Genomic DNA, 27,628 nt, shown 5'->3' with positions numbered 1-27,628 from the left:
GAGACAGTCTGCCCAGCATAACGTCCTGGCCCTGCCACCTGCTAGCTACAGGAAATTGGGCAGATTACCTCATAGTCTGTCATCCAGTTTCTTCATCTGGAAAGCAGGATTATTAATAACACATTTTATTTTATTTTATTTTTATAGACAGTGTCCTACTCTGTTGCTCAAGCTGGAGTGTAGTGGTATGATCATAGCTTATTGTAGCCTCAAACTCCTGGACTCATGCAATCCTTCTGCCTTGGCCTTCCGAGTAGCCAGGACTACTTGTGTGAGCCACCATGCCTGGCCATTATCTTTTATTTTTTCATAGAGATGGGAGGCTCTCTATGTTTCCCAGGCTGGAATAATAATACTTATATCAGACCTCCTGATAGCCCACTGAGCACCTTTGCATAAATTTGAAAGACAACTCCCCAGGGTGACCTCTAGGGGCTTGGGTACAGACAGTGACTTTATGTGAGTTAGGAAAACAGGACTTTCCCCCAGAAGAGTTTGCATGGTTTATGGAACGATCAGGCTAGGTGTTAGTGCCAAGTTGTCTCTTCAGCTGATTGTCCTTGTTCAGGGAACAAATTGTGTAGCCAACCATGGTAGCTCTGACTAGTACACTGGGTGCTGAGGAGTAAATGAGTTGATTAAGTTTCAATAAAAGATGCTATTAGCAGCAGCAACATCATTTCTTTCTGAGAGGCTGGAGTAGAAGAGTGTTCAGAAGAGCCTGTAGATTTGTGCAGAGTAATCTTAGACTTAGACAATGAAGTAATTTGCTGGAAGCCCTTGGGTATTAGCAGAACTGTGGCTGGGACCCGGTTGACTTGACTTTTGGTTCCGCCAGTCCTGACAAGGTGCTGCTAAACAACTGTGTGATTCAGGCACAAGAACCGTTGCTGCATGAGAAGGGTGATGGGCACTCAGGTCATTCTCAGCCCGAAGTGCCCACCTACGGCCACAATCTAAATGACAAGTGCTCAGAAGGCAATGTTTTTTAATTTTCCGAAAACAAACAATGCATTGGTTTCTTTGTCCACTATTCAAATGTTCACTAAAAATATACTGCACAGTGGGCATGTATAGCCACCCTATTAATGGTGGGCTCCAGGAGTATTAGTAGACAGAGGTGCATTTCTGTTGTATTTGAACCAAACACCATTTTTTAGAGTGCTATTTCTCACTACAAAGTCTTTTCTGCGTAAAACCAAATGGAAATATCTTTAGTGTCTTATGAGAGGGAAAAAACAAAGAGATTGAGCCAATTTACAGGTTAGCCTGTATATCTTCAGTCTCCTTTAAAAACCTTTTTATTTTATTTTATTCTATTTATTTATTTTGAGTTAGAGTCTCAGGCTGGAGTGCAGTGGCACACTCATGGCCACCTCAGCCTCAACCTGTTGGGCTCAGGCAATCCTTCCCCTTCGGCCTTCCAAGCAGCTGGAACTACAGGCGTGTACCACCACACCTAGCTAGTTTTTTGATTTATTGTAGAGACAAGATCTCACCAAGTTGCCCAGACTTGTGTCAAACCCCTGGGCTCAGGCAATCCTCTTGTCTCAGCCTCCCAAAGTGATGGGATTACAGGCATGAGCCACCAAACCTGGCTGAAACCCTTTTAATTATGAAATATAACACAAGTACAGAAAATCACAGGAAACAAATACATAGCTTAGTTAATTATTTAGGGTAAACAGTCTTGTGATAACTACCCAAGTTAAGAAATAGGGTTTGAGCCGGGCTCGGTGGCTCAGCCTGTAATCCTGTGACTTGGGAGGCTGAGGTGAGTGAATTGCCTGAGCCCGCGGGTTCGAGACCCGCCTGGGCAACTTGGTGAGACCTCATCTCTACAATAAATCAAAAATTAGCTGGGTGTGGTAACGTGCGCCTGTAGTTCCAGCTACTTGGAAGGCTGAGGCGGAAGGATCACCGGAGCCCAGCAGGTCGAGGCTGCGGTGGTTGGGAGCAGCCACTTCACTCCAGTCTGGGCGACTGAGTGAGACTAACTCAAAAAAAAAAAAAAAAAAAGAAATAGGGTTTGGCCAACCAAGAAGAACATCCCTGTGCTCTCTCTCAGCGATCAATCCTTCCCTCCTTCCTAAAAGTCACTCTCCTCATCTTCATGTTGGTCACTTTCTTGCTTTTCTTTGTAAGTTGTGTTGCCCAAGTCCAACCTATTTTTTTTTTTTTTTTTGAGTTGGAGTCTCACTCTGTCTCCCAGACTGGAGTGCAGTGGCCGCTCCCGGCCACTGCAGCCTCGACCTACTGGGCTCCGGTGATCCTTCCACCTCAGCCTTCTAAGTAGCCGGAATTATAGGCATGTGCTACCACGCCCGGTTGATTTTTAGATTTATTGTAGAGATGAGGTCTCACTGCCCAGGCGGGTCTCAAACCCGCGGGCTCAGGCAATCCACTCACCTCAGCCTCCCAAAGGCGCGGGATTACAGGCTGAGCCACCGAGCCTGGCGTCCAACCTATTTTTTAAGGACAGGCTGTTTAAAATGTGAGCATTCTGTCTTTGTACTGAACATTTCACCATGTTTTATTTTCATTTGGTAATCTAATAACTTGTTTGGGTGAATTCTAGTAGTTTCCTAAGTTGAGTTTGATGCCTTTCTAAATGCTGAGAATTGGCAACATACAACAGTTTTGTGGTTACTTTGGATTCTTAGCTAAAAATTATCCAGTTATTAGAATGTCAAATAGTGAAATCAATCACTTCTTCAGACAGTTCTGCAACTGTTAGGGGACTGTGTGTTCCTGGCAGAGCCTCTGGTTCTAGTTCTTTGCCTGAAATGAGGAAGCCAAGGGGCTCGACCCCTTCTTCCTTCCCATCCTCACTGCTAACGTCATGCCGACTAGATGGCTGGCAAGTGCCATTTCTGTGCAGTAAGCAGGTGAGAGAGTGAGCTGAACATCAATGTACTGACCGATAGTGAACCAGCAGATAGCTGACATCAGGGAAAAATACGAAAATATAGTCCTAGAAATTAGCAAGGCGGCCCTGGGCAGATTATTGACCTGAGTACTTTTCCTAGGCTGTTAAACTACTTTCAGTCACAGCTCCCACAACATTTTATTGTGATTGTTTTGAAACATTCACCAAAAAAAGGAAAAAGAAAGAAAGAAAGAAAGAAAGAAAGAAAGAAAGAAAGAAAGAAAGAAAGAAAGAAAGAAAGAAAGAAAAGAGAGAGAAGGGAGGGAGGGAGGGAGGGAGCAAGGAAAGATTGGCTCAAAGAAATCCATGTACCCACTACCTAGTTCCAACAATTGTTAACATTTTCTGTATTTGCTTCCTACACACACATACCCCTCTAGTATTTTTCAACTATTTCAAAATGAATTATAGGTAATATTATAGACCCTTTTCCCGCTAAATATTTTAGTGCACATTTCCAAAATATGAGACCATTCTCTTGCATAATCACCATGCCATATCACTCTTAATAAAGTGAATAGGGCTGCCCTGATATCATCAAATGACCATATATATTTAGGTTTTCTCAAATGTGCCCCAAACATTATCTATAAAGGTGCATTATCTCATGACTCATTGTACATTGCAATTGGTCATGTTGTCTCTTGAGCCTCTTACTTATAGTAGCAATCCCTCCCTTCATGACATTAACCTTTTGAAGTCCAGTTTGCTTACAAAATATGTCATTTTTCTGAGTTTGCACACTTGTTTCTTTATGGTCTCATTTAACTCTGATAATGTGTATAGGAGGTCATCACCTGGGCTTCCCCAGGTGATTTTGTGCCCAACACTAATAAACAGATTCACCATGTAAGTGACAAATTTGCTTCAACTAGACTTTCTCTCTCTACAGTATTTTTTCTTTCTTTCTTTCTTTTTTTTTTTTGAGTCAGATTCTCACCACAGCCTCTACCTGCTGGGCTCAGGCGATCCTTCACCTTAGCCTTCCAAGTAGCTGGAACCACAAGTGTACACTACCATGCTTGGCTAATTTTTGATTTGTTGTAGAGATGAGGTCTCGCCAAGTAGCCCATGCTGGTCTTGAACCCCTGGACTCAGGCAATCCTCTTGCCTCAGCATCCCAAAGTGCTGGGATTATACAGACTTGAGCCACATTGACTAGCCCTGAACAAAAATTGCAACCACCTGATTTAGACACTCCATTTGTGGAGTTTTCTTCTCCTTAAATATGAAGCTTGAAAAAAATAGTAACAGAACACTTTTTTTTTTGCACACTCAGTAAATACTAAATGTCCTACTAGATGGCATCTGTCTATGCATTCAACCTCTAATAAGCTTGTAAAACAGACTCAGTAACCATCCTTTAAAGACCAGGACCCAGGCTCTGAGAAATGAAGTCATTTGTCTAGTGTCATTCAGTTCCTGAGTGCCACACCTGGAATTTGAACACAAAGCCACCTAATTCAAAGGTTTTCTACTTCACTGTGTTGAGGCCAAGATGACAGTTACATGGACTGGTTTGCCAAAATTAGCCTAGAACTAAAATATTTATTTAAGGAGCAACATGATACCCAGGTAAAAATAACACTGTGGTCAGAGCACATCTCTGCTCCTTGAAAAGGAAACAACATATGTAGCCCACAAGCATTCACTGCTCCCTTTTCTTCCTGGACTCTTCTTTCTCCCAGCTCTCAAATCAGTGGCTGTGGTGTTGTGTTGTGGGAAAGCTCATCCTCGGTGCTGTCTGTGTTTCTCTGCAGCTTCTGTTCCTTTCTTGTAAGTCAAGGGCAGCTTGAGGGTGTGCAAACACAGTTTCACTAAACCCACTCACATGTCTGGACTGACCCATTTTCTGTGTCTAGATGATACAAAGGCTATATCAGAGGATTTAGTGCTCCCAGGGTGCTTTGAGCATCAACTGTATTCTTAATTAGATTTTTTTGGGGGGGTACAGTCTGTCAATGTGTGGTTATAAACGGCGCCTTCTGGTTTTCTGATGACATGATGAAAATATAAATGGATTCTGCAGATTGCATTTTATTATCCTCAATATTAAGTACTTAGGACTGGTGCTGGAGGGAATTATGGTTTGATAATGTTGATTAAATAACCTCAGACCTGGACTTCTGGGCTGTTTCTTTGCCAACTCAAACTGAATAGACCTAAGGAGCTATTGTTATTAAAGAAAGTATAGCAGTATAACAGCCGCAGAAAGAGTTGGGCTTCAGAATGTAGTGTGGTGGGGTGGAAGAAGAGGTGTTTCTCATGTTATTCTTGCTCCCAGCTAGTTGTTTGACCTTGGACGCATCACTTAATTTTCAGGACATTGTTTTTCTCACCTGTAGGGGTTGTGCACAAGACCTGAACTTTATTCTGATGTAAAGAGGGGACACGGATGGATGGACAGAACGATCCCTGGATGATGGGTGGGGGGCGGCTTGTGCTAAGGCTAGGATGGAAGCAGAGAGGTGCCTGCTGCAGTTCTCTTGCTGAGAGATGGTGGAGGCTTGGGCCACTGTCATAGTGCAGAGACGGAGAGAAAAGGACAGGCCGAAAATACATCTTGGAGGGAGAACATTGCTCTTCTTGGTGGTCTGAGTGTGTCTCTATTATTGGGGAGGGAGATGTAGTGCCATTGATTAATATGGAAAAGACCAGGGGTAGAAAAGGTTGGGGTGGGGGACAGATGTCAAGACTTTGGTACTGGTCGCCTTAAGTGTGAAATAGTTATTAGGTACCCAAGTGGAGATGTTGAGTAAGAAATTGGATATTTAATTCTGGCCTTGAGGGGATCTGCGCCACATTTAAAAATGTGTGAGTCATCACCATCTGTGGGCCATAGGAAGCCCTAGGATGGGATGGGAACACCTAGGGAGGTGGGGAGAGGAGGTGTCATAGAGGGAAGAAGGGAGAGGAGAAAAGGCTTACAGCTGGGAAGAGAATGAGGTAGAAGTTCCCAAATTAAGGGAGAAAGGAGTATTTACTTTATTTATTTATTTATTTTTTGAGTCGAGATCTTCCCCTGTCACCCAGGCTGGAAGTGCAGAGGCACAATCATGAATCATTGCAACCTTGACCTCCTGGGCTTAGGTGTTCTTTCTATCTCAGCCTCCCAAGAAGATGGGACTACAGGCACACGCACCATACCTAGCTAATTTATTGATTTCTTTCTTTCTTTTTTCTTTTTTGTAGAGATGAGGTCTTACTATATTGTCCAGGCTGGTCTCAAACTCCTGGGCTCAAGTAATCCTCCTGCCTCAGCCTCCCAAAGGGCTGAGATGACAGGTGTGAGCCACTACTCCTGGCCAGGAGTATTTATTTAGTAATCTAGATGGAAACCAGCAGAGTCTGTTGCCAGGAAATCCTGGGAGAGGCAATTAATCCTACAAGGAGCAAGAGGGTGACTGTGATGCTTCCAAGATAAGATTAAATGAGAAACTTGTCTTTTGTGGTAGAGAGCATGGCGGCATTGGAATAGAAGGGGAGGACCAGGCTCGGTGGCTCAGCCTGTAATCCCAGCACTTTGGGAGGCCAAGGCGAGTAGATTGCCTAAACCCACGGGTTCGAGACCAGACCAGGCAACCTGGTGAGACTTCATCTCTACAATAAAATAAAAAATAGCCAGGCATGGTAGCTCACGTCTGTAGTTCTGATTACTTAGAAGACTGAGGCAGAAAGATCGCTGGAGCCCAGAAGGTTGATGCTGGGGTGACCGTGAGCTTGCGTACCACTGCATTCCAGCTTGGGCAAAGGAGTGAGACTCTAACTCAAAAATAAAAAATAAAAAGAATAGAAGGGGAGAACCAGCAAAGCGTGGCCTCATTGAGATCAGCAGAATGGCTTGGAAAGAGAGATGCCAAGAGTGAGACCCACAGCGATTTTATTATTGTTGCCCACAATGGTCGTGAATGTGTTGAACTCTCACTATGGCCAGGCAATGTAGTAAGGGCTTTACAGACATTCATTCATTCATTCTTCATGCAAACCTTTGCAGTTGATCCCATGATCCTGTCTTCATTAGGGAAGTTACAGGTTGGCACAAGTTCATTAACCTGCCTAAGATGACTTGGTTTATGCTGGTGGAGCTGTGAATTTAAGAATGTTCAGTGAATTAAATGAGGACAGCTTGTAGGTGGCTGAGCTGTGAAGACAGGGTAATGGGTACAAGGTACTCATATGGGAAATTTGGGACAGGAAGGAGAAAAAGATGGTGATTGAAGGGCTAGATGGTATTAGGATTTTTAGGAAGAGGGAAACTTGTCATACCACCAGGAAGGAAAGGAAGGATTTCTGTGGACAGGGGAAAGGTTGAGCTAAAGGCAGGACCTAGGTTTAGGAAGAGATAGGATCCAGAGAAACCCAATTTGGAAAAGAGAAGATTATTTCTTCCTTTTTAAGCTGACAGGAAAAGATGAAAAGGTCAGTGTAGATATGGGGTGTTGGGGGATGTGGGTGGGGCTGGGGACGGTGGTCCTCAAGGAAGATCTGGTCAGATGGGCTCTGTCTCCCCGAGATTCCAAGAGTGAGGGCATTGGCCATGCATGGGAGAATCACAGGAATGTCATTACAGGCAACAAGTCAAATGTCATTTTGGAGCAATCTCTTTAAAAGTAGGGAACTGGGCCAGGCTCGGTGGCTCAGCCTGTAATTCTGTGCTTTGGGAGGCCGAGGTGAGTGGATTGCCTGAGCCTGTGGGTTCGAGACTCGCCTGGGCAACTTGGCGAGACCTCATCTCTACACTAAATGAAAAAGTAGCCATGCATGGTACTTGGAAGGCTGAGGTGGAAGGATCGCTGGAGCCCAGCAGGTCAAGGCTGAGCGGCCACTGCACTTCAGTCTGGGCAACTGAGTGAGACTCCAACTCAAAAAAAACAAAAAAAGTAGGGAACTGGTAGGAAATGATTGCCAGAGAACCCTTCCCCTTTCTCCTGTCTTCTGTGAGGTCTCTTTTGTTTCAGGCTTGTATACAACCCGTAGTTCTGGCATGCAAGACCCTTCATGTATGGCTCTTTCTACTCTGGCACCTCCTCTTTGACCACCCTCCCTTTCCACACCTGCCATGGCAGGCCCCCTGTGCTCAGCCCTCAGAACTTTTCATCTGTAGTCCAAGAAACCTTTGCACAGGTCATTGCATCTGCCTGGAGGGCCCTGTTCCTTCCTTTGGGGAAATCCCCTTTCATCCTCAGGCTCAAATGCCAGCCACTCAAAGTCCTTCCCTGACTGTCTTGGACAGAGAGAGTTTACTCTCCAGCTCTCCCATAGGAATTTGCTCAGTAGCTACCCAGAACAGTACCTAAGAGCATGAACTCTGCAGTCACACTGCCTAGGGTTAAATCCAGGCTCTGCTATTTGCTAGTTTTGTGCCCTTGGGCAAGTTACTGAACCTGTCTGTGTCTAGGTTGCTTTGCTTTTAAAATGAAAATAATAACCAAGCACCAAAGTTATTATGAGGATTAAATACATGAACAAATGGGCAAGCATTTAGAACAGAGAAGCATACAGCAGGCGCTCTCATCACTCAGCTATCCTTCAGTCCTTCATGTGTGTTCCTTGTTTCCCCCCTGCTCCTTTTAATGCTCTGTCCATCGTCTTCCTCCATAGCCTGCAATACTGTCATGTTTTAGTTTTTCCCCCTGGATTGTGATTCCTACTGTGTTGGGTCCAGATCTTGTTATTTTGGTCCCACTCATGCCTTTTATACTGCCTGGCTTGGAATAGGTATTCAGTAAGTGATTGATTGGTTGATTGCTGAAATGAGTAGGATTCATCATTGTTTACAAAGCACTTCCATAGACTTTTGATTTGATTTTTCTAGCAATTCCACAGAAGGTTTATTTCTCACAAAGTGTGAAAAATAAGAGCAATTCTGTTTTGCTTTACTTTACAATTTAGGTATAAAATATGCAGAAATGTTCTTCTTGTTAATTAAGTCAGATATAATCAGAAGTCAGCATACAGAGCTACAAATAATCTTCTTCAGTGAATAAAAGAAGTGTGATTTTTTTTTTCATTTACAGTTCATAGAAGGAAATCCCAGCCTCTGAAAAGTATACCTGTTTTGCACGATTTAGGGAAAATGTTCTTGTCTTTCAAAAGTTATGTAAGTCTGTTAAATCTTGCCTTTTGTTTCAATTGCTTGAATCTAGGGACCATTATTTTGCCAGCCAACAGACTCTCCTCTTAAGATCATTATAATAGGGTTTGCCAGTATGCATTTAGAATCCTGTTCAGGTCTACAGTTTGTTAGTGGACTACAGTTTGTCCACCAAATTGCTTTCAAAAAACAACTGAAAATTAATGAAACTATTTCTGAAATATCATAAATATGAATAATAATCAGGCTGGGAGACTGATTCTTGGCAGCCTTTGCGTGTTTATGGCAATTACATAACAGTGGGAACAAAGTCATTAGCAGAGTGCAGCTTGTGCTATACAATGTGTCATATCACATTATAAACACATCATTAAAATGTTGCCATAAGGTTGTGTGGTTTTCTTTATTAGACTGTTCTTTTAAAAAATTCCCCATATTCCAGTTATTTAAATGGTTCAGAGCATGCCACTGACACAGACAAATTCAGACACATAATAATTACCTTTTAGTTCTACAGAAAGGAAATCACATACAGATGAGCTTCCTCAATAATTACTTGCATAAAATAGTATGATGACACATTATAATGTCCTCTTGTTTCTGCTTTTGGTTTAATTGCTAAAGCAGATGAGGCCTTTTCTCTTCCTTCGAAGCCATCAAGTTTTGGTGTATTATCCATTCATTGATTGTTTTAATTTACATGTCCTTCCAACAAATAATTTGGTTAGTGAATTGATTCTAAAGCATAATGCAGAAAATCTCTGATATTAGGTTTTCCTGAAAGACACACATAGTTGGTGGCCTGCTTGCCACTATAAATACTCCTGAGAATCCCCTTGTCTGGAGACATATATGTCCACTTATAATGCTCACCTTTAAGATGATGATGGTGTCCAAGAATTTTTGTCCATGCTCTCCCATTAGGCTTTTTATTTGTGTGTGTTTGCTTGTTTGGTTTTATGTTGAACACCTTTAGGGAATGATAAGAATTTTGACTTCAACTGTGAGTGAGATGGGGAGCTATTGAGTGCCTGTGAGTGGAGTCGTGGTGTGATCTAACTTGATGGGATTCTCCACCGTGGCTGCTGTGTTGAGAACAGACAGAAGGGAGGCAAGGTTGGGAGCAGTGAGTCCAGTGAACAGACCCTTGAACTCTCTAGGTGTAAGACCACAGCGGCTTGGGCAAAGGTGGTTGCGTGGAGGTAGCAAGACGCAGTTAGAATTCGGCTGAGTTCTGAAAGCAGTCAACAGGATCTGTGGATGGGTGTGACTGAGTGTGAACGGTAGGAGCCAAACATCATTCTAAGATTTTGGACTGGATGATTGCAAGGATGGAGTTGCAAGGATTAGCTGTTCAGATGGGCAAGGACCAGCAAGGTGAGAGAGCGGGACTGGGAGATGATGAAGTCCTTCACATTTCATGCTGCTCTTTCCCCACTGGCCCCTGGATGCTTCCAAATCTGTGCTGTCTCCCCACCTACCCCAAATCCTTAGGCTTCCCTCTCAGGCCCCTTTTATGAGCTCTGCTAAGCCTCCCATTCTGCCCTGTGTCTTTGGAGAGTGATCACGAGCTCATGACTTGGCCATGCCTTGTCTGGAAGGTTGTTGACAGTCCTCAGTCAGGAGCCAAGTGGGACATTAGGGAGGGCTTGGGTGGTCACTTTTTACTTCCCCAGCAAATGGACTGTTGGTAGTGGTAGATGGTTCTTGGCAGCTGTTTTGCTGTTTATAGCAAAGGCTTATGCTGTCCTGAGGGTACTAGTCATTAGCAGTCTTTATGGTTCAAATACAAAATGTGTGATATGGTAAACATGTCATAAAGATGTTGCTGAGAGGGTTTGTTGAGACAGGTTGTCCAAAATTGTGACTTCCAAGGAAGGCCCTCCCTTGGTGATTCTGAACCACTCGCCTAGTTTAGTATTTGAGGTCAGGGCTCTGTGAAGTTTACCACACATGTGACTCACATGGGAGTTTTTTCAAAATGCTCGTTCTGATTTAGTAGGTCTTAGAGAGAGTGGAAACACTGGGAGTCTGTGTATCTAACTTTAATTCCAAGGACCATCTTTTCAGTGTCATGGTCTTTGTTGAATTTCTGGAGTCAGTTTCACTATTGGTTCTCCTAACAAAGATTCAGATGCCTCTGTCCTAAATAGAATGGGTAGCATTTGAATTGGTGGAGGGCAATGTGAAGACCATGCTGGGACCTCATGGGTGCAGGAGAGGAAGACAGAGGCCCAAGGAGGAAGGACAGTGCTGGAAGAAGTGAGCACCTTCCTCCGCATGCGCGGTGCCTATCCTCATCGTCAGAACTGAGAGTCTAAGAAACTGAATTTGACCAGACGACATCTTGGGGATCAGTCGACTGACTTTAGCTGATTGTGTCAACTTCTACCAGAAATTCTGTAGTAGCTATGCATCACATGCAAGATGATTTTAAATGGTACATGAACAATTTATGTTGTTTGTGGGCCACCAATATTGTCTTCTATCCTTAATAGTTATGTTACCTTATATTTATCATAAGCGCTTAGGTAACTGCTTTCACCAGTCTGTGGGCTTCCTGTGTACAGTGACCACGTTTCACTGTGGTTCCATGTCTTCATCCTGCTCCTCATCACTGCTCAATACATGGAGAGGGGCTGGGGTAAACTTGACCAGAGATTCATAAATGTAGCTAAACTATGTTGTGTTCTCAATGTTGGCACATTTTTTTTTTATTAGAGTATAATACTTTCAACAAAAATGTGAAGACCTTGAACAAAAAAAATTTTTTTTGAGTTGGAGTCTCACTCCATTGCCCTGGTGGGAGTACAGTGGCATGCTCATGGCCATCCCAGCATTGACCTGCTGGGCTCAGGCAATCCTTCCACCTTAGGCTTCCAAGTAACTGAAACTACAGGCATGCATTACCACACCCAGCTAATTTTTTTATTTATTGTAGAGACGTGGTCTTGCCAAGTTGCTCAGGCTGTTCTCAAACACGTGGGCTCAGGCAATCCCCTCACCTCAGCCTCCCAAAGTGCTGGGATTACAAGCTTGAGCCACCGAACCTGGCCGGAAAAATATTTTTGAACTTGTGTAATTTCTTCTTGGTGAACAAAGTTTAGTATTATAGGTGGTATTGGTGAGATTCTCAGAATATGAATTATTCTGACAGATGACAGGTCAATGTTAGACGAATCATTGGCAAATTCTGGGGGAAAATGCTGAGATGTTTAAAGTCTGTGTTTAAAAAATTAGCTTTTTAAAAGGAATCTGTCTTATTTTGTTTTGGAAAAAAGCTAGATGTTTGCAAACTGTTAAAAATGGTTTTTAAAATCAATTTTCTTAACTTCTCTCAAAAAAGAATGAGAGGATATAAACAAAATAATGTTTTGAGTTATTACATGTCTTGGCTAGTGAATTACCTTTCTAGTGGGAGTGGTTAATGAAAATGTTTTATAATAGAACTTGAACTTTGTTTTACAAGGAAAAATTGGACCATTTAATTTCCTTGGTCTGCTTTTTTGTAAGTGTGGTGTGTGTTTAAGTATGTTTGGTTTTTCTGATAGTTCAAGTAATAGGCATTGATTTTGGAAAGTTTTAGGAAAATGTGGAAAAATTTAAAAAGCAAAATAAAAGTCATTTACAATTCCCAACATGAACAAATAACATATTGGCATATTTTATGTGTATATTTTGTAATATCTGTCTGGTTTTGGTATCAGGTAGTCCTGGCCTAATAAAATGAATTAGAAAGTATTCTATCATTTTCAGTTGTCTGGAAGAGTTGGGTAGAATTGCATTATTTCTTCCTTACATATTTGATACAATTCATCAGGTAAGCCGTCTGGGCCTGACATTTTATTTGTGGGAAGTTTGTCTATTTCTTTGTTAAGTGAACTATGGTTGTTTGTAACAAGAGATGTGTCAAGTTTATCTAAGTTGGTGAGCTTATTGGCACAAGTGTATCTATAATTTTTTGTTATCCTTTTAATATCTGTAGAACCTGTAATGATGTCATCTCCATTATTCCTAATATTGGTAATTTGCGTTTTCTTTTCTTCTTTTTTTTCTTGGATAAAACCCAATAATTTGCCAATTTTTTTCAGTTAAAGCTTTATCTATTTGGCTAAAGGTTTAATAAGTTTATTGATTTCAAAAAAATAGTGTTTAGCTTAATTGATTTTTTTCTATTGTTTTTCATGTGATTAATTTTAGCCTTGATGTCCTCCTTTCCTCCACTTAATCTGGGTTTAGTTTGCTTGAGATGGAAGCACAGTTTATTGATTTGAGACCTTCTTTTCTGGTATAGTTGTTTTGTGCTACACATTTCCCTCAAATACCACGTCAGTGTCTTTCCATACATTTTGATGTTGTCATGTTTTTTCACCACCAAATACATTCTAATTTCTTTTTTCAGTTTTTCTTTGATCAGTGAGTTATTTAGAATTGTGTTACTTAGTTTAAAAATACTTGAGGATTTTCCAGAGATATTTCTGTTGTTAATTTAGAATTTAATTTAATTGTGGTTGGACAACATACATTGTATGAATTATTTTAAGAAAGACTTATTTTCTGACCCACAATTTGGTCTATCTTTGTAAATGTTCATTGTGAACTTGAGAAAAAAATATACATTATGCTGTTTTAGGGTGCAGTATTCTAGAAATGTCTATTAGGTTGAATGGGTTGTTTGTGTTGTTCAAGTCTCCTTTATTGATTTTCTATTTGTTCCATCAATTATTAAAGAGAAATATTTAAATCTCAACTCAAATTGTAAATTTATCTGTTTCTTCTTAGAGTTCTATCTATTTTGACTTATATATTTTGAAGCTTTTTAAAAAAAAAAAAACAAAGATGTAGTTAGGCTCGGTGGCTCAGCCTGTAATCCCGCACCTTTGGGAGGCTGAGGTGAGTGGATTGCCTGAGCCCACGGGTTCGAGACCTGCCTGGGCAGCGAGACCTCATCTCTACAATAAATCAAAAAATCAGCTGGGCATGGTAGCTCAAGCCTGTAATTCCGGCTACTCGGAAGGCTGAGGTAGAAGGATCGCCGGAGCCCAGCAGGTCGAGGCTGCGGTGGCCGCGCGGCCACTGCACTCCAGTCTGGGCGACAGAGTGAGACTCCAACTCAAAATAAAAATAAAAATAAAAAAAATAAAGATGTGGGGTACAATTCAGGGTTAGGTATACAAACAATTATGCAGGTACTCTTGTTGATGAGGTGTGCCTCTCCCTCCCCTAGCAGTTTCCCTCAATTGCCTCCTACTCTCTATGACAGTTTCCCACTACTGCCAGTCTCTTTCTTATAGTATTATGATAATTGTTCAAGGTCTGCTTATGAGTGAGAACATATGGTACTCTGTTCTTAGTTTCTGTGATAGATCATTGAGTATGATCAACTCTATATTCATCCAAGTTGCTGCGAAGTCCATATGTTTGTCCTTCTTTATGGTTGCATATATTCCACTGTGTATATGTATCACATTAAAAAAAAATCCAGTCCAGCTTCAGTGGGCAGCATGGTTGGTTCCATGTTTTTGCTATTGTGACTAGAACTGCAACAAGCATATATGTGCAGGTATCTTTTTTGTAGAATGATTTGAGTTTCTTCGTGTATATTTCCAATAGTGGCATTGCTGGGTTGTATGGAAGGTCAATTTCTAGTTCTTTCAGAAATTGCCACACTATCTATATTCTGAAGCTTTTTAATTAGGTGCATAAATGTTTAGGATTATTATGTCTTCTTATTCAGATAACCTCTAAATTATGAAATTACTTTCTCTGTCTCTGTTATTATTATTTGCTCTGAAAGTTTTTTTGTCTAGTATTAATATTGCCACTCAAGATCTCTTTTGACTAGTATTAGCTTGGTGTATCTTGTTCTATTTTTCTATTTAACCTATTTGTGCCTTTATATTTAAAGTACATTTTTGTAGGCAGCACATAGTTCTTGAGTCTTACTTTTAAAAAAATCTGTCAATCTTTCTTTTCACTGAGGATGTGTAGACCATTTATATTTAATGTAATTATTGATATGGCCAGTTTTAGGTCTATAATCTTTCTACTTATTTTTGTTTGTTCCATCTGTTCTTGTTCCCCTTTCCTTTTATTATTGCCTTTTTTGTCATTAGGTTGGTTGGTTTGTTTCTTTAAATGAGGCCCATTCTTTTGCTCAGTGGCATGAGCAAGATGATCACGGTTCATAGCAACCTCAACCTCTTGGGCTCAGACAATCCTTCCGCCTCAGCATCCCAAGCAGCTGGGACAACATGTGTACACCATCACAGCTCACTAATTATTATTATTATTATTTGATTTTATTATATAGACAAGGTTTTGCTATGTTGTCCTGGGCTCAAGCAATCTGCTCACCTTGGCTTCCCAATAGTGCTGGGATGACAGGCATGAACCACTGTGCCCAGTTGTTAGTATTAGTTATGATTTAATTTAATCTCCTTTCTTGGTTTATTAGTTATAACTTTTCTTTCTTTCTTTCTTTCTTTTTTTTTTTGAGTTGGAGTCTTACTCCATCATCCAGGCTGGAGTGCAGTGGCATGCTCATGACCACCCCAGCATTGGCCTGCTGGGCTCTGGCGATTCTTCCACCTCAGCCTTCCAAGTAGCCAGAACTACAGGCGTGCGCTACCACACCCATGTAATTTTTTGATTTGTTGTAGAGACGAGGTCTCATCATGGTGCCCAGGCAGGTCTTAAACCTGTGGGCTCAAGCAATCCTCTGCCTCGGCCTCCCAAAGAACTGGGATTACAGGCTTGAGCCATAACTTTTTTTTTACTGTTTTAGAAGTTGCTTTAGGGTTTACAGCATGGTCAGCCCTCTATATGCATGGATTCCACACTTGTAGATTCAACCAAACGTGTATCAAAAAATATTTGAAAAAATTGTATCTGTATTAAACATGTACAGACATTTTTCTTGTCATTATTTCCTAAACAATACAGTATAACAACTATTCAAATAGTGTTTACATTACATTAGATTGTATAAGTAATCCAGAGATATTTTAAAGTACATGGGAAGATGTGCCATTTTATATCAGAGACTTAAGCATTCATAGATTTTGGTATCAGAGAGGTGTTTTGGTACAAATCTCCTATGGATATTGAAGAATGACTGTGTATGTATTTACCTGACTTACTGTAGGTGCTCAATAAATATTTACTGAATGAACAAATGAATGACTGGAGCCTAGGCTAAATGGTTGCTGAGAGCCAGAGATACCGAGAATGGCTATCAATCTTGTGCTGCCAGAATATTATTCTTTCCCAGCTTTTAATTTTTTCTCTTTAATGCAATACTGATCATGGATATTGGCTTTAATCTTCTGGTCTTGGTGTTTGTTCTCTTGAGGTTAGGAGTCTAAATCATCCTCTCCCCCAGTCCCTTAATGTTTTAGTAAACAGAGACTCTCCTCAGGTGGTGCTTTCTATAGGCTTTATTTTTTTATTATTTTCAAGGGCTATGGGAGTTAGGATCCACAGGCTTTTTTGAAAGTGTGTGTGGGTCGGATACTCTGGGTAAAAGAGACTGTGGCCTTGACTTACATGGCCAAGTCTCCCAAAGTAAGAAATTCTTATCAGGAAGGATAGATATTTTTTACTGTAGTAAGTAGAAAAACTCTTCAGAGAAATGATCTAAATTTAAATGTAGCTGATTTGGGCAAAGCTACACATGGGAAGAAAATTCAGGTCTAACAGATTTCCTTATTTTTGGAGTGCCACCAGGTTTTTTAAGGCTCTTAAATATTGAGGAAAAAAAATTATAGATCTTCCTGATTAAAAAATAAAATTTATGCTCTCTTTTGCTTTTTTCTTTTCCAGCAAGTAACTGGCAGAAGTTTTGGTGATAAAGATTTTCGGACAGGATTAGAAAATGGAATCCTCCTCTGTGAGTAAGTATAGCCTATATTCAGTTGTTTTATTCATGAAGCATCATTAATGCCATTCAGTTTGTCTATTAGACTTCTAGTGTTTGTTGGGAATTTATTCACAGTTTGATCTGAAACTCAAAAAATCACCGGGCTAGGCAGGAAGGGTACACATAAGTGAGGGAGTGTTGGTGTTCAGTAGGTGGTGTTCAGTAGTAGTGGGGACTGTGGCAATTGTCAAACTAGAAAACTGGCATCTGGTACTCAATGCCAAAAAACTTTTACCATGTAGGAAAGGATGTGGACAAAAGTAACAGCTTTTCTCCCTTTTAAAATGCCAAACAAAAGCAGCCTGTGCCAAGTGAAATCAGTGCTCCTAGACATTTCCATCATCTTTTAAGCATGCCAGTTTAACATTCTTCACTGAACCTACTTCACTGAGGTATTTTGAATATGTTTAGCTTGTGCTGTTGGCAACATTCAAATGTGAACAATAATTGCAGTGTTTAATTTTTATGTTTTGAAGGGTTAAGAGCTTCTGTGAAGTGATTCTAGACACAAAATAAGCTAGAGCCTTTATTTTATAAATGGATGGATATAAACGTCAAGATTTCAAAACCTGCACTTATTGAACAGGCTCTGTAATTTGTATGCTGATTTTTGAGTTACTGGGGTGAAACATACATACAGTGAAACACACAGCTCCTGCAGGGACAATATGATGGGTTTTAAAACATGTGTCTTGTGAGTGTAACCTATACCCTAATCAAGATGTAAAAAGTTCCCTCATGCCCCTTCCCACTCAGTTTCAGCCCCCTGGAGACAAGCACTGTTCTGCTTTCAAACACCATAGCATCTGTTGTGCTTTCTCTTGAACCGTATGTCAATGGAATCACATAGAATAGAATCTTATCTTGGTAACTTTCAGAATATTGTTTAGGACACACTGATGTGGTTGAAAGAGCAAGGGCCTTGGAACCAAAGGACTAGATTCAAGTCTTTACTTTGCCCCTTAAATCATTTAACATTCTTGAGTCTAATTGCTTTCCAAAGCGGTAATAAAAAAATTATAACTCTGTCCATTTCATAAGCTTTTTGTGAACTTTGAAAGGATAACACAGGTATGGTGCTTTGAAAGATTGTGCACAGCATGGGCAATTTGGCGAGACCTCATCTCTACAATAAAAAATAAAAAAATTAGCTGGTCGTGGTAGCACGCGACTGTAATTCTGGTCATTTGGAAGGCTGAGGCGAAAGGATTGCCAGAGCCCAGCAGGTTGACACTGTGGTGGCTGTGAGTGTGCCACTGCACTCCAGTCTGGGTGATGAAGTGAGACCAAAAAAAAAAAAAAAAGATTGTGCAGTGCCACATCACTGTAGACTTTTCAGAACCTTTTAACATGGCTCATTCAGCATTTTCTTTTCCTGCCTCCCCACCGCCCTTCTTTCTTGAAAGAAAAATGTATATCCCCTTTGCTGTTTTTCCTATGAAGTTTCTCCCCTCGCCTCACACTGTATTTCTCTCACCACCTCTTTTCTCTTTATTATTACATGTAAATCAGGACTCTTAGGTGCCTTTCTCAGGCAAGTCATAATTAGGCTCAGACTCTTCTTTTTTTTCTTTTCTTTTTTTTTTTTTTTTTTTCTTTTCTTTAGTTGGAGTCTCATTCTGTCACCCAGGGTGGAATTCAGTGGCATGCTCATGGCCACTATAGCCTTATCTTTGGGACTCAGATGATCCTTTTGCCTCAGTCTTCCAAGTAACTGGAACCACAGGCATGTGCCACCATGCCCGCTTAATTTTTTGATTTATTGTAGAGATGAGGTCTTGCTATGTTGCCAAGGCTGGTCTCGAACTCCTGGACTCAGGCAATCCTCTTGCCTAGACCTCCCAAAGTGCTGGGATTACAGGTGTGAGCCACCACATCTGGTGGCTCTAAACTCTTGCCTTCTGTTTTAGCATTTGCTTTTGATAACTCTTAGCCCTGTCCTGATATTGATAGACTAGCCCAAATCTAATTTAATTCATGTGGACCATGTTGGCTCAATGGCAGTAGGTCTTTGGTACCAATATTTGTTTACCTAACATTTGCTCCAGAGATTCTTGTAGACATCCAGTCTCTCCACTATATTCCCATGCCTGAGAAGGTGGAATAAAATCCAAGACAACTGACTTACTGTCTACATCCTGTAATCATAGAGAATTAAACCCATTGTTGTATTTGAAGGAGTATGAATTTTGGAGTCTAGGGCTTAGAGATGGAGTCCTAGCTTCCCAAGGACTACAGCTGGCAGCCCTGGCAAATTGTTTGCTCAAGCAGAAAGAACCTCATAAGTAGCCTGAGGTCAGGAAAGCCAGTTGCATGAGTCCCAGCCAGGACCTTGGAGAGAAAGTTGGGTCAGGAGCCAGGAAGCCAGATGCACACAGATTTCCAAGTGCAGAACTCACAGAGCCATGAGAACCAGAACCCTGGAACTGGAGGCGATGATGGCTGGGAACAGTGAAAGAAGAGGGTTTTCTTCCCCACTTGTATGGTCAGGTTTTGTCTGAGTTGAGAATATTGGGCTGCCACAGACCAAGATTAGCAGGTGTATTTTCTGGGACTTGTATGCTGAGGCTGGTCTAGCAAGCAGGGGGACTTGCTCTTTTTCAGTCATGGGATTGTTTGATGCCAGGGACCAGAAACCGGGAAACTCAGCTTGGAGGGTCTTAGGAAACAGAAGGCTTCCAGACAGCGGATCCATGCAGGTGTCCAACACCTGTCTCAGAAGTAGATGAGAATGCCCGAGGCTGCGCCACTGTCTAGTTTGCACCACTGTCTAGAACGAGAGAGTTTTGTGGATGCTGGTGATTCAGGATTTCTGACTCATGGCTACCTCACACCATAGCAACAGTTAAGAAGATAAGACTGCTACAATGTAATTTCTCTTTTTAGAATGAGGCTTCCATAATGTACAATTCTCTTTTTAAAATATCATTTGGAGCTTTCCAGTTCTGTGTTATTTAAAATAGAAGCCCAGTTGGTGTCTTGGAACAGCATTCTCACCCCGATCGGTAAATCCATGAACAGCATTATTAATTAATTATTAATATTTAATTCTTCAACAAATTCTCATCTTTTTGTCTGAGTCGGATTCACTCTAAATGTCAGTAGCAACTCTGTAGAGACTCCATGTTCTTTGTTCACTAAAAATTTCCTGGGTTGTTTATGGTTCTAAAAGAAACAAAAATAACAACAAAAGCCCTCATAGTTCTTATCAAACAGAAGGGCACCTTCTGGGATGGGGTCTGATTTTCCTCTTACTAATCTGATTCCAAACTTAACTGTGGACTATCAGGTACTATTATTGTATTGATTTTAGAAAGGAATTAACTGAGGTACAAAGGATACAGTAATTTGCTAAGGTCACAGAGATTAAAAAAAATATTTAAGCTCAGGTGATCTGATTCCTTAGCGTTTGCCCTAGCCACTGTCTTATTCTAGAATTGGGAATTTAATGGGAGAGAAAAGAGGGAAGTTGGCAGTTGGGGGTGAATGTTGGGTACCTGAGATCTAAGTGTAGGAAGGAGGGCAGTGCAGAGGATCTCAGCTGGGCAGAGGACAAAGAAGACTGCTTGGGGTTGGCGGTCTTGGAAAATGTAAGCATTAAGGCCTGATTGTCTCTTTTGGGAGAAGGCAGGTTCAGTAAAAGTGAGGTCATGAGAGAGCTCAAAGGACTGGAGGATGTGGTCAGTGGAGGATGGAGGGGTTTTAATTTTTGTTTTTTCTTTTGAGTCAGGGTTTCTCTCTGTTGCCCAGACTAGAGTGCAGTGGCACAATCATGCCTCACCACTGTCTCTGACTCCTGTGCTCAGTCTCCAGAGTAGCTGGGACTACAGGCATGCACCAACACACCCAGTCAATTTTTTTGTTATGTTGCCCAGGCTGGTCTCTAGCTCCTGGACTCTAGCAATTATCCCACTTCAGCCTCCCATAGTGCTAGAATACTGGTGTGAGCCACCACACCCGGCCAGATTTCAGTTTCTGATAGAGCTGTCAAGACCAGATGGAGACAAACATGAATGGTGGGCTTGGACAGAAGACAGCAGAGATAGGAGAGAGAAAAGACTAGCTCATACAGGCAGCATGTATGATAGGAACTGTGCACCATCAAAATCACTCTGGGAGATCGCTTGCTCACGTGGCTTTGCATATACAACCCTTGTACAGTACTAGCTGGGTGTAAATGTATAATTTATAGTAACAGCAAGTATAAAATGGAGATCATGTGTCCAGTAGAATTAGAGTAGATGTGTTTTTGCCACAATCACCTCCCTCTTATTTTATTTATTTATTTACTTGTTTTTGCCAAATGTGTGTATTTGAAGTTTCAGAGATTAAATGCTTAAATGATATAAGCCCTCTACAGAGCATTTAATAAAAGGTCTGGGATCAAAGTGCTGAAAGAGTTGCAAACATGTGACAAATGTCATGCTGTTAGAAATATTAATCAAGCCGGGTTCGGTGACTCAGCCTGTAATCCCACGCCTTTGGGAGGCTGAGGTGAGTGAATTGCCTGAGCCCGCGGGTTTGAGACCCACCTGGGCAGCGAGACCTCATCTCCACAATAAATCAAAAAATCAGCCGGGTGTGGTAGCGCATGCCTGTAATTCTGGCTATTTGGAAGGCTGAGGCGGAAGGATCGCCGGAGCCCAGTAGGTTGAGGCTGCGGTGGCCAGGAGCGGCCACTGCACTCCAGTCTGGGCAACAGAGTGAGACTCCAACTCAAAAAAAAAAAAGAAAGAAATATTAATCAAATGCTACACTGTTCTTTGGTGGCTTAAGGGTAAAAAAGGAAGGTAACACAGAGTCATCCCTTAAAGAAGCTGCTCCCAGGACAGACTCTCTTGCTGGCTGGTGATGCTATTTGTGTTCCTGCACCCACACCAGACTGTTTCCAAAGAATCCCAGAAAGGAAAGTTTCTGACTACGATTTTATTATCTAGATAGAACTCTATGCAATTTCATCTAGATCAGGGGTGGTAAAAAATGACCCATGGTCTCTGTTGCTCTTTTTTGCTAAGGATGGTTTTTACCTTGTTAAAGGATTGTAAACCAAACGAAATTAAACAAGAGTCCATATGTGACTCACAAGGCTGAAAATGTTTACTATCTGGTCCTTTACAGAGAAACTTTGCCAGCCCCCAAGGACGGTGGAATTCATTTTACAAGTAAATTGTTTACCCTAGTAAAGTTAAGTCATTGAGTTTGGGCAGTGTAAAATGTTTGTTTGGGTAAATCAGATAACTTTTTTAAAAAGGTTTTCTCAGGTTTCTATCCATCTCCCCTCCTAATTTTTTATTTTGAGCAATTTCAAATTTATAGAAAAAAATATAAGAATAGTATAATGAAGATCCATATACCCTGCACCTAAATGAGCTAAATATTATCAATTTGCCATCTTTGCTTTCTCTCTTTATGTATATACCTCTTTATCTTTCTGAATAATTGAAAGGTAAGATGCAGACATCATGAAATTGACCTCCTAAATGCCACAGTGTGGATCTTTTTAAATATAGGGCCATTTCCTCCATACCCTTCAAGACATTTAGCCATGATACATGAATGTCTAATGTGCATCCCCAAGTTAAATGTTTCCAGTATCCCCATTAATGTCCTTTATACTGATTTTTAAGAATCCAGTCAAATATCACACACTGCATTTCGTTGCCACATCTCTTTAGTCTCCTTAAACCTAGAACAATTAATCCAGTCTTTTGTGTCTTTTTTTTTGAGTTGGCGTCTCACTCTGTTGCCCAGGCTGGAGTGCAGTGGCACACCTCACGGCTACTCCAGCATCGACCTGCCAGGCTCCAGTGATCCTTCCACCTCAGCCTTCCAAGTAGCCGGAACTACAAGTGTGTACTACCACACCCAGCTAATTTTTGGATTTATTGTAGAGGTGAGGCCTCACCATGTTGCCCAGGCTCGTCTCCAACCTGTGGGCTCAGACAATCCTCTAGCCTCAGCCTCCCACAGTGCTGGGATTACAGGCTTGAGCCACTGCACCCAGCAAGTCTTTTGTATATTTAATGATACAAAAAAAAAAATTTCCAACTTTTGACAATTTCAGACCAATTATTTTGTATAATAGAATGTCTCACATTTGGGTTTTTCTAATTGCCTCCTTGTGATCAGATTAAATTAGATTAGGTTAAACAGTATGGTAAGAGAATACCATTGGCAATGGTGTGATGTTCTCAGTGTGTTACATAGTGGAGTTTGTCCCACTGCTAGTAATGTTATGTTTGATAATTGGTCAAGATGATGTCCCCAAGATTAATGTATTGTTAGCATCCCCCTCCCCACTCTGAGATTGTGGAAATGACTTGATATCCCCAAATCTTTCACCCAATGGGCTTAGTATCTATTGATGATACTTTTCTGAATCATTTATTACACTGGCAGTTACACCATGGTGATTTTTTAATTCTTTCTACATTTGTTAGTTGGCATTTTTATGTCTGCTTTAGAAAAGAACCTTTCTCCTTCTTCTTTTTTGTTTGTCTTTGAATATCACTAATCCATTAGTATCCATACTTTTCACAATACTCTTAATTTAAAAAACAATTATCTGTAGAGAGTAGATAAAGTAAGCAATAATAGCAAATCTGTTTTACAAATATAACCAGAATATAGCGTTTCTAAGATTTTAAAGTCAGTATACTGGAAAATAGATTTGTGAGTTTGTCTAGGTAGTGAGTTTATGTTTGAATTTTTCACATTATCTTCCAATTCTTGTTTATGTCAATGTTTATCCTATATCCTGGCCAAAGTTCAGGTGGACTCACCGATATTGGGTAAACCTGCAGGAGGAAGTGGCTTCTGATGAAGACCTGGTGAGACAGGTGCTTTTAGAGCATGGAGTCTCTGGGTGATGTTGCTGGGGAATTCCAGTAGGAACACTACCCAGGAAGGATCATTAATGGCCACTGTGATTCTCCTTAACTCCCGAGAAAAGTACAAGACCACACATGGGTTAGGTCTGCCCAGACCCTTCAATATTTTTAAGTTAGTTGTATTAAATATTATTATTTTTTCCTTGGCAGAGTGGATATAGGTAAATGAGCAAGAACGTACAAATGTCTTATCATTTTTAAAAAACCTTATCTAAAATGTTCACTGCGGGAGTCTCAAGGAAATGAGCTCCTAAGTGTTTTACAATCTCATGTCTTTTGACTACAACTGTATGCAGGTCTTCTTTCTACTCATGAACATAAAGTGGTATAATTGCCTTAGGAGACTGAAAGGATTCCTCACTCTTGGCTATTGCTTGATGTGTGAAACCAAGAACTGATCAGCCTTGCAGGGATACATCATGGAGTTACCACTACATCATAAGGAGACAGGGGCATTCCAACTTTTCGTGTTCTTCCTTCTGCTTCCCTGTTTTTCCTTCAGGATTAATTCTCTAAAATATTTTCAAACATTTGGTGGGGTCATTCTAGAGAAGAGACAGACTTCCTTGCATTTCTATCTCTAAGGTATAAATGAAAGTAATTGGAAACTATCCTTTTCCTGATGATGAGGCACAATTACTAAAAAATAGAAAACATAAAATTCCTTTGTCCATTGCACTCAATCATTGGTGAGAATCTTAATTTAGAATCAGGGGGATTAGTTTGAAATCAATGACACCTTTATGCCACCCCACCCTTTTTCCCTTTCCTGGTTTCCTATATGTAGAGATGTAACAAAATGATGTTAGCTATTCTGCATTTAAAGAGTGGGTTTTTTTGTTTTGTTTTGTTTTGTTTGTTAGGGAGCAGGTGGTGAGAATTTGCTAGGGAGAATTTTTTAGTTGCTATAAATGCAACTCAAATCGGTTTAAACAAAAATGGGAAGTGATTGGTTCATGTGCGTAAGTATAGTGGTGAATCATTTACACACACACACCCCAGCAACAGGCATGACTGTACGCCCATGCTTGAACTGTGGCATCCAAGTATTCCTTCTTTGCTTCTTCATTTCTTTCTTCTATCTATCTATCTATCTATCTATCTATCTATCTATCTATCTATCTATCTATATCTATCTATCTATCTATCTATATCTATCACCTACCTATCCATCCATTCACCTTTCCATCCATCAATCTATCCATCCCTCCATCCATCCATCCATCCATCCATCCATCATCTATCTCTTGATTCTGCTTTCTTCACTATTGGCTTTGTCTTTGAATCAATATTTTTCCCATATGGTGACGAAGTAGACTACCATTAGTTTTTAGCTTATATTATACTAGCCTTGCAATCACCACAGGAAAAAGGAAATCTGATCTTTGGAGTAATTCCTGTAGAAGTTCTAGCGCCTACTCTTCATTGACACAAATTAGGTCCATCTCAGAATCAACTGAGTGACCAGGTCTGGATTTGTTCCTGTTTGGAGCCAGGAGGTAGAGTGCACCCTCTTCACACTCTGCCCTACCTCACAAGTGCCTTAAAAGGGAAAGTTCCTCAAATAGAAATTGGGAAGGTGTTATCAAAAGAGAAGGAATAATTGATGGACCTACAAGACCAACAGATTCTACTGAGGGACACTTACACTCCACCAGAACATACAGCCATCAGAACTTCTAGTGAAGAAACGGTGAACTTGAGAGTGGGTGTGTGTTTTATCAGGTCTCTTTGTGACTTGAGTTAGATTTATGTAGGGTGTGCTCAAGGAAGGATGCTTTGGAGGGAATCATGCTTCCAGAACTTTCCTGCGAGGAGTCCATTCCTTTATTCTCTCTCTAAACTACAGAATGAACTACTCTGGTAGGGTGGGATAAGGTAAAGCAGAAGCCACCAAAATCTACAGAGCACCCCTTGCCTGGGGTGTTACGAGAGAAAAGCCTCCTTTATAGGCTGACTCCCTCAGCCCTCATGGGATAGCTGGTGTTGCTTTGAGCCCCTTCCCAGCCTTGCATCTCTGTTTCCAGAGGTTTGTTGGATGCTTCCAGGAGCCGTCATTTTTTTCCGTATGCTGTGTTCACAGCCAGGTTCCTAGCCCTGCTGCATCAGGGCACTTGGAGTTGGGAAAGAGACATTCCTCCTAATTACAGCTCTTCCAGCAAGCCTGTTGGTCCTCTGAGCAGACCTGTACCTTCTCCTTTTACCTTAAAGTACTCCCATACTGAATAATTTGGCATGTGCTTCCCTGAAAGTGGATGGGAAGGCTTGGGGTTATCCACTTGGTTTACTCCTCATGACTGTTTGTCACCTCTGGGAATAAGGTCCCTGACTTTCCAGCTCTGTCCTACCTAAGGTACTGTCCCTGCAGACCTAAGACCTTTTCCTTCCAGAGCTTGGGGTCAAGGGTTGCTTCTCTGTCATTAATTCTAACATCTTTCTGTTGTAAATTTTCTCAAGTTCCTTTAAGCATTTCCAGGTGGTCTAGGAGAGCCCCAGCCAATGGGATCCCTGTGGTGCTGGTCAGACATTCTAGAGTCCTTCGTGGGTTTTGCATTTACTGAGTTCCTGTGTCTCCTCAGGGAGGCTATTGACATTGTAAGAACACTTTCTTGTAGCTTCTCAGCAGTTCCACCCAGCAGATTTTAAGCCTCCTCAGTCCTGCTGATTTCAAGCCAGCAGTGCCTCCCAGTCATGGGGCCAATCCCAAACTCACCTTCAGATGTCAAAATGCTTCTTTGTGCTGATGGTTTGCACCTCTTGTATCTTGTCTTTCCAGAAATGCAAAGCCAAATCTCAGTGCATGACTACCTTTATTTTCTTACCTTGCTTCTTACTTATAAGCCTTTCTTTCTTCTCTGGTTTGATTTCCTTCCCACCCCTTCATATCCTTGTCTTCCCTTTTGCTGTTATTATCCATGGATATGTATTTAACAAAAGCCAGTTCAAACCCTTTTATGAGTGACTATCATGGAACACGAATGGATTTTGGAACTCTTATGTTGAACCCTATGAAACTGTGTTAGTTAGTTAGTCAAATAATGCAAAGTTTTAAGGTCTAACCTAGTAGATGGACCAGATCCTAGATTTGCCATCTGTGGGTCCTTAGGCAAGTTACCTAACCTCTCTGAGTCCCAGTTTGCTCATTTATGAAAACAGATAACAATTGTATCGATTTCATAGGGTTGTTCTGAAAATTAAATGAACTGATACTCTTTTTTTTTTCATAATCAATATTTTTTGTTATGGTTTTGTGGGGTACAGTTAAGGATTAGGTGTACAATTACATTTCATTCAGGCACCCTGTTGATAAGAGGTGTTTCCCCATCCCTAGACAGATATTTGCTACTGTTAATCCCATCTCCCCCTCCCATAGTTTCCCAGTACCGTCAGTCATTTTCTTATAGTATTACATTGGATGTTCAAGGTCCATTATATGAGTGAGAACATGTGATACTTGGATCTTTGTTTCTGTGAGAGGTCACTCAGTATTATAAACTCTAGTTCCATCCAGGTTGCTGTGAAATTTATGATTTTGTTCTTTTTTTGGCTGTGTAGTATTCCATCGTGTATATGTACCACATTTTTGATGGGCAGCATGGTTGTTTCCAGGTTCTTGCTATTGTGAACAATGCTGCGATAAACATACGTGTGCAGGTATCTTTTTTATAGAGTGATTTGAGTTCTTCAGGGTATATTCCCAGTAGGGGATTGCGGGATCATATGGGAGGTTGATATTTAGAGCTTTTAGGAATCACCACACTGCTTTCACAGAGGTTGCACTAGTTTACACTCCC

The 27,628-nt window shown here is 41.0% G+C and overlaps 1 protein-coding gene across 1 annotated transcript in view; it reads left to right on the top strand.

Annotated features, from left to right (window-relative positions):
- Positions 1–2,132: 2,132 nt before the first annotated feature.
- LIMCH1 (LIM and calponin homology domains 1) overlaps positions 2,133–27,628 on the top strand; it is a 245,906-nt gene continuing 220,410 nt past the window's right edge. The window contains exons 1-5 of the mRNA XM_021706459.1: positions 2,133–2,144; positions 9,347–9,354; positions 10,643–10,653; positions 10,738–10,739; positions 16,848–16,918. The gene's annotated coding sequence lies outside the window, so the exon portion shown is untranslated. The remainder of the gene's footprint in view (positions 2,145–9,346; positions 9,355–10,642; positions 10,654–10,737; positions 10,740–16,847; positions 16,919–27,628) is intronic.

The sequence above is a fragment of the Carlito syrichta genome, unplaced genomic scaffold, assembly GCF_000164805.1.
Source record: "Carlito syrichta isolate Samal-C Ts95f unplaced genomic scaffold, Tarsius_syrichta-2.0.1 Scaffold315593, whole genome shotgun sequence".
Lineage (NCBI taxonomy): Eukaryota > Metazoa > Chordata > Mammalia > Primates > Tarsiidae > Carlito > Carlito syrichta.
Note: the sequence above shows the minus strand (reverse complement) of the source record. Positions and strands in the feature narration are given on the sequence as shown.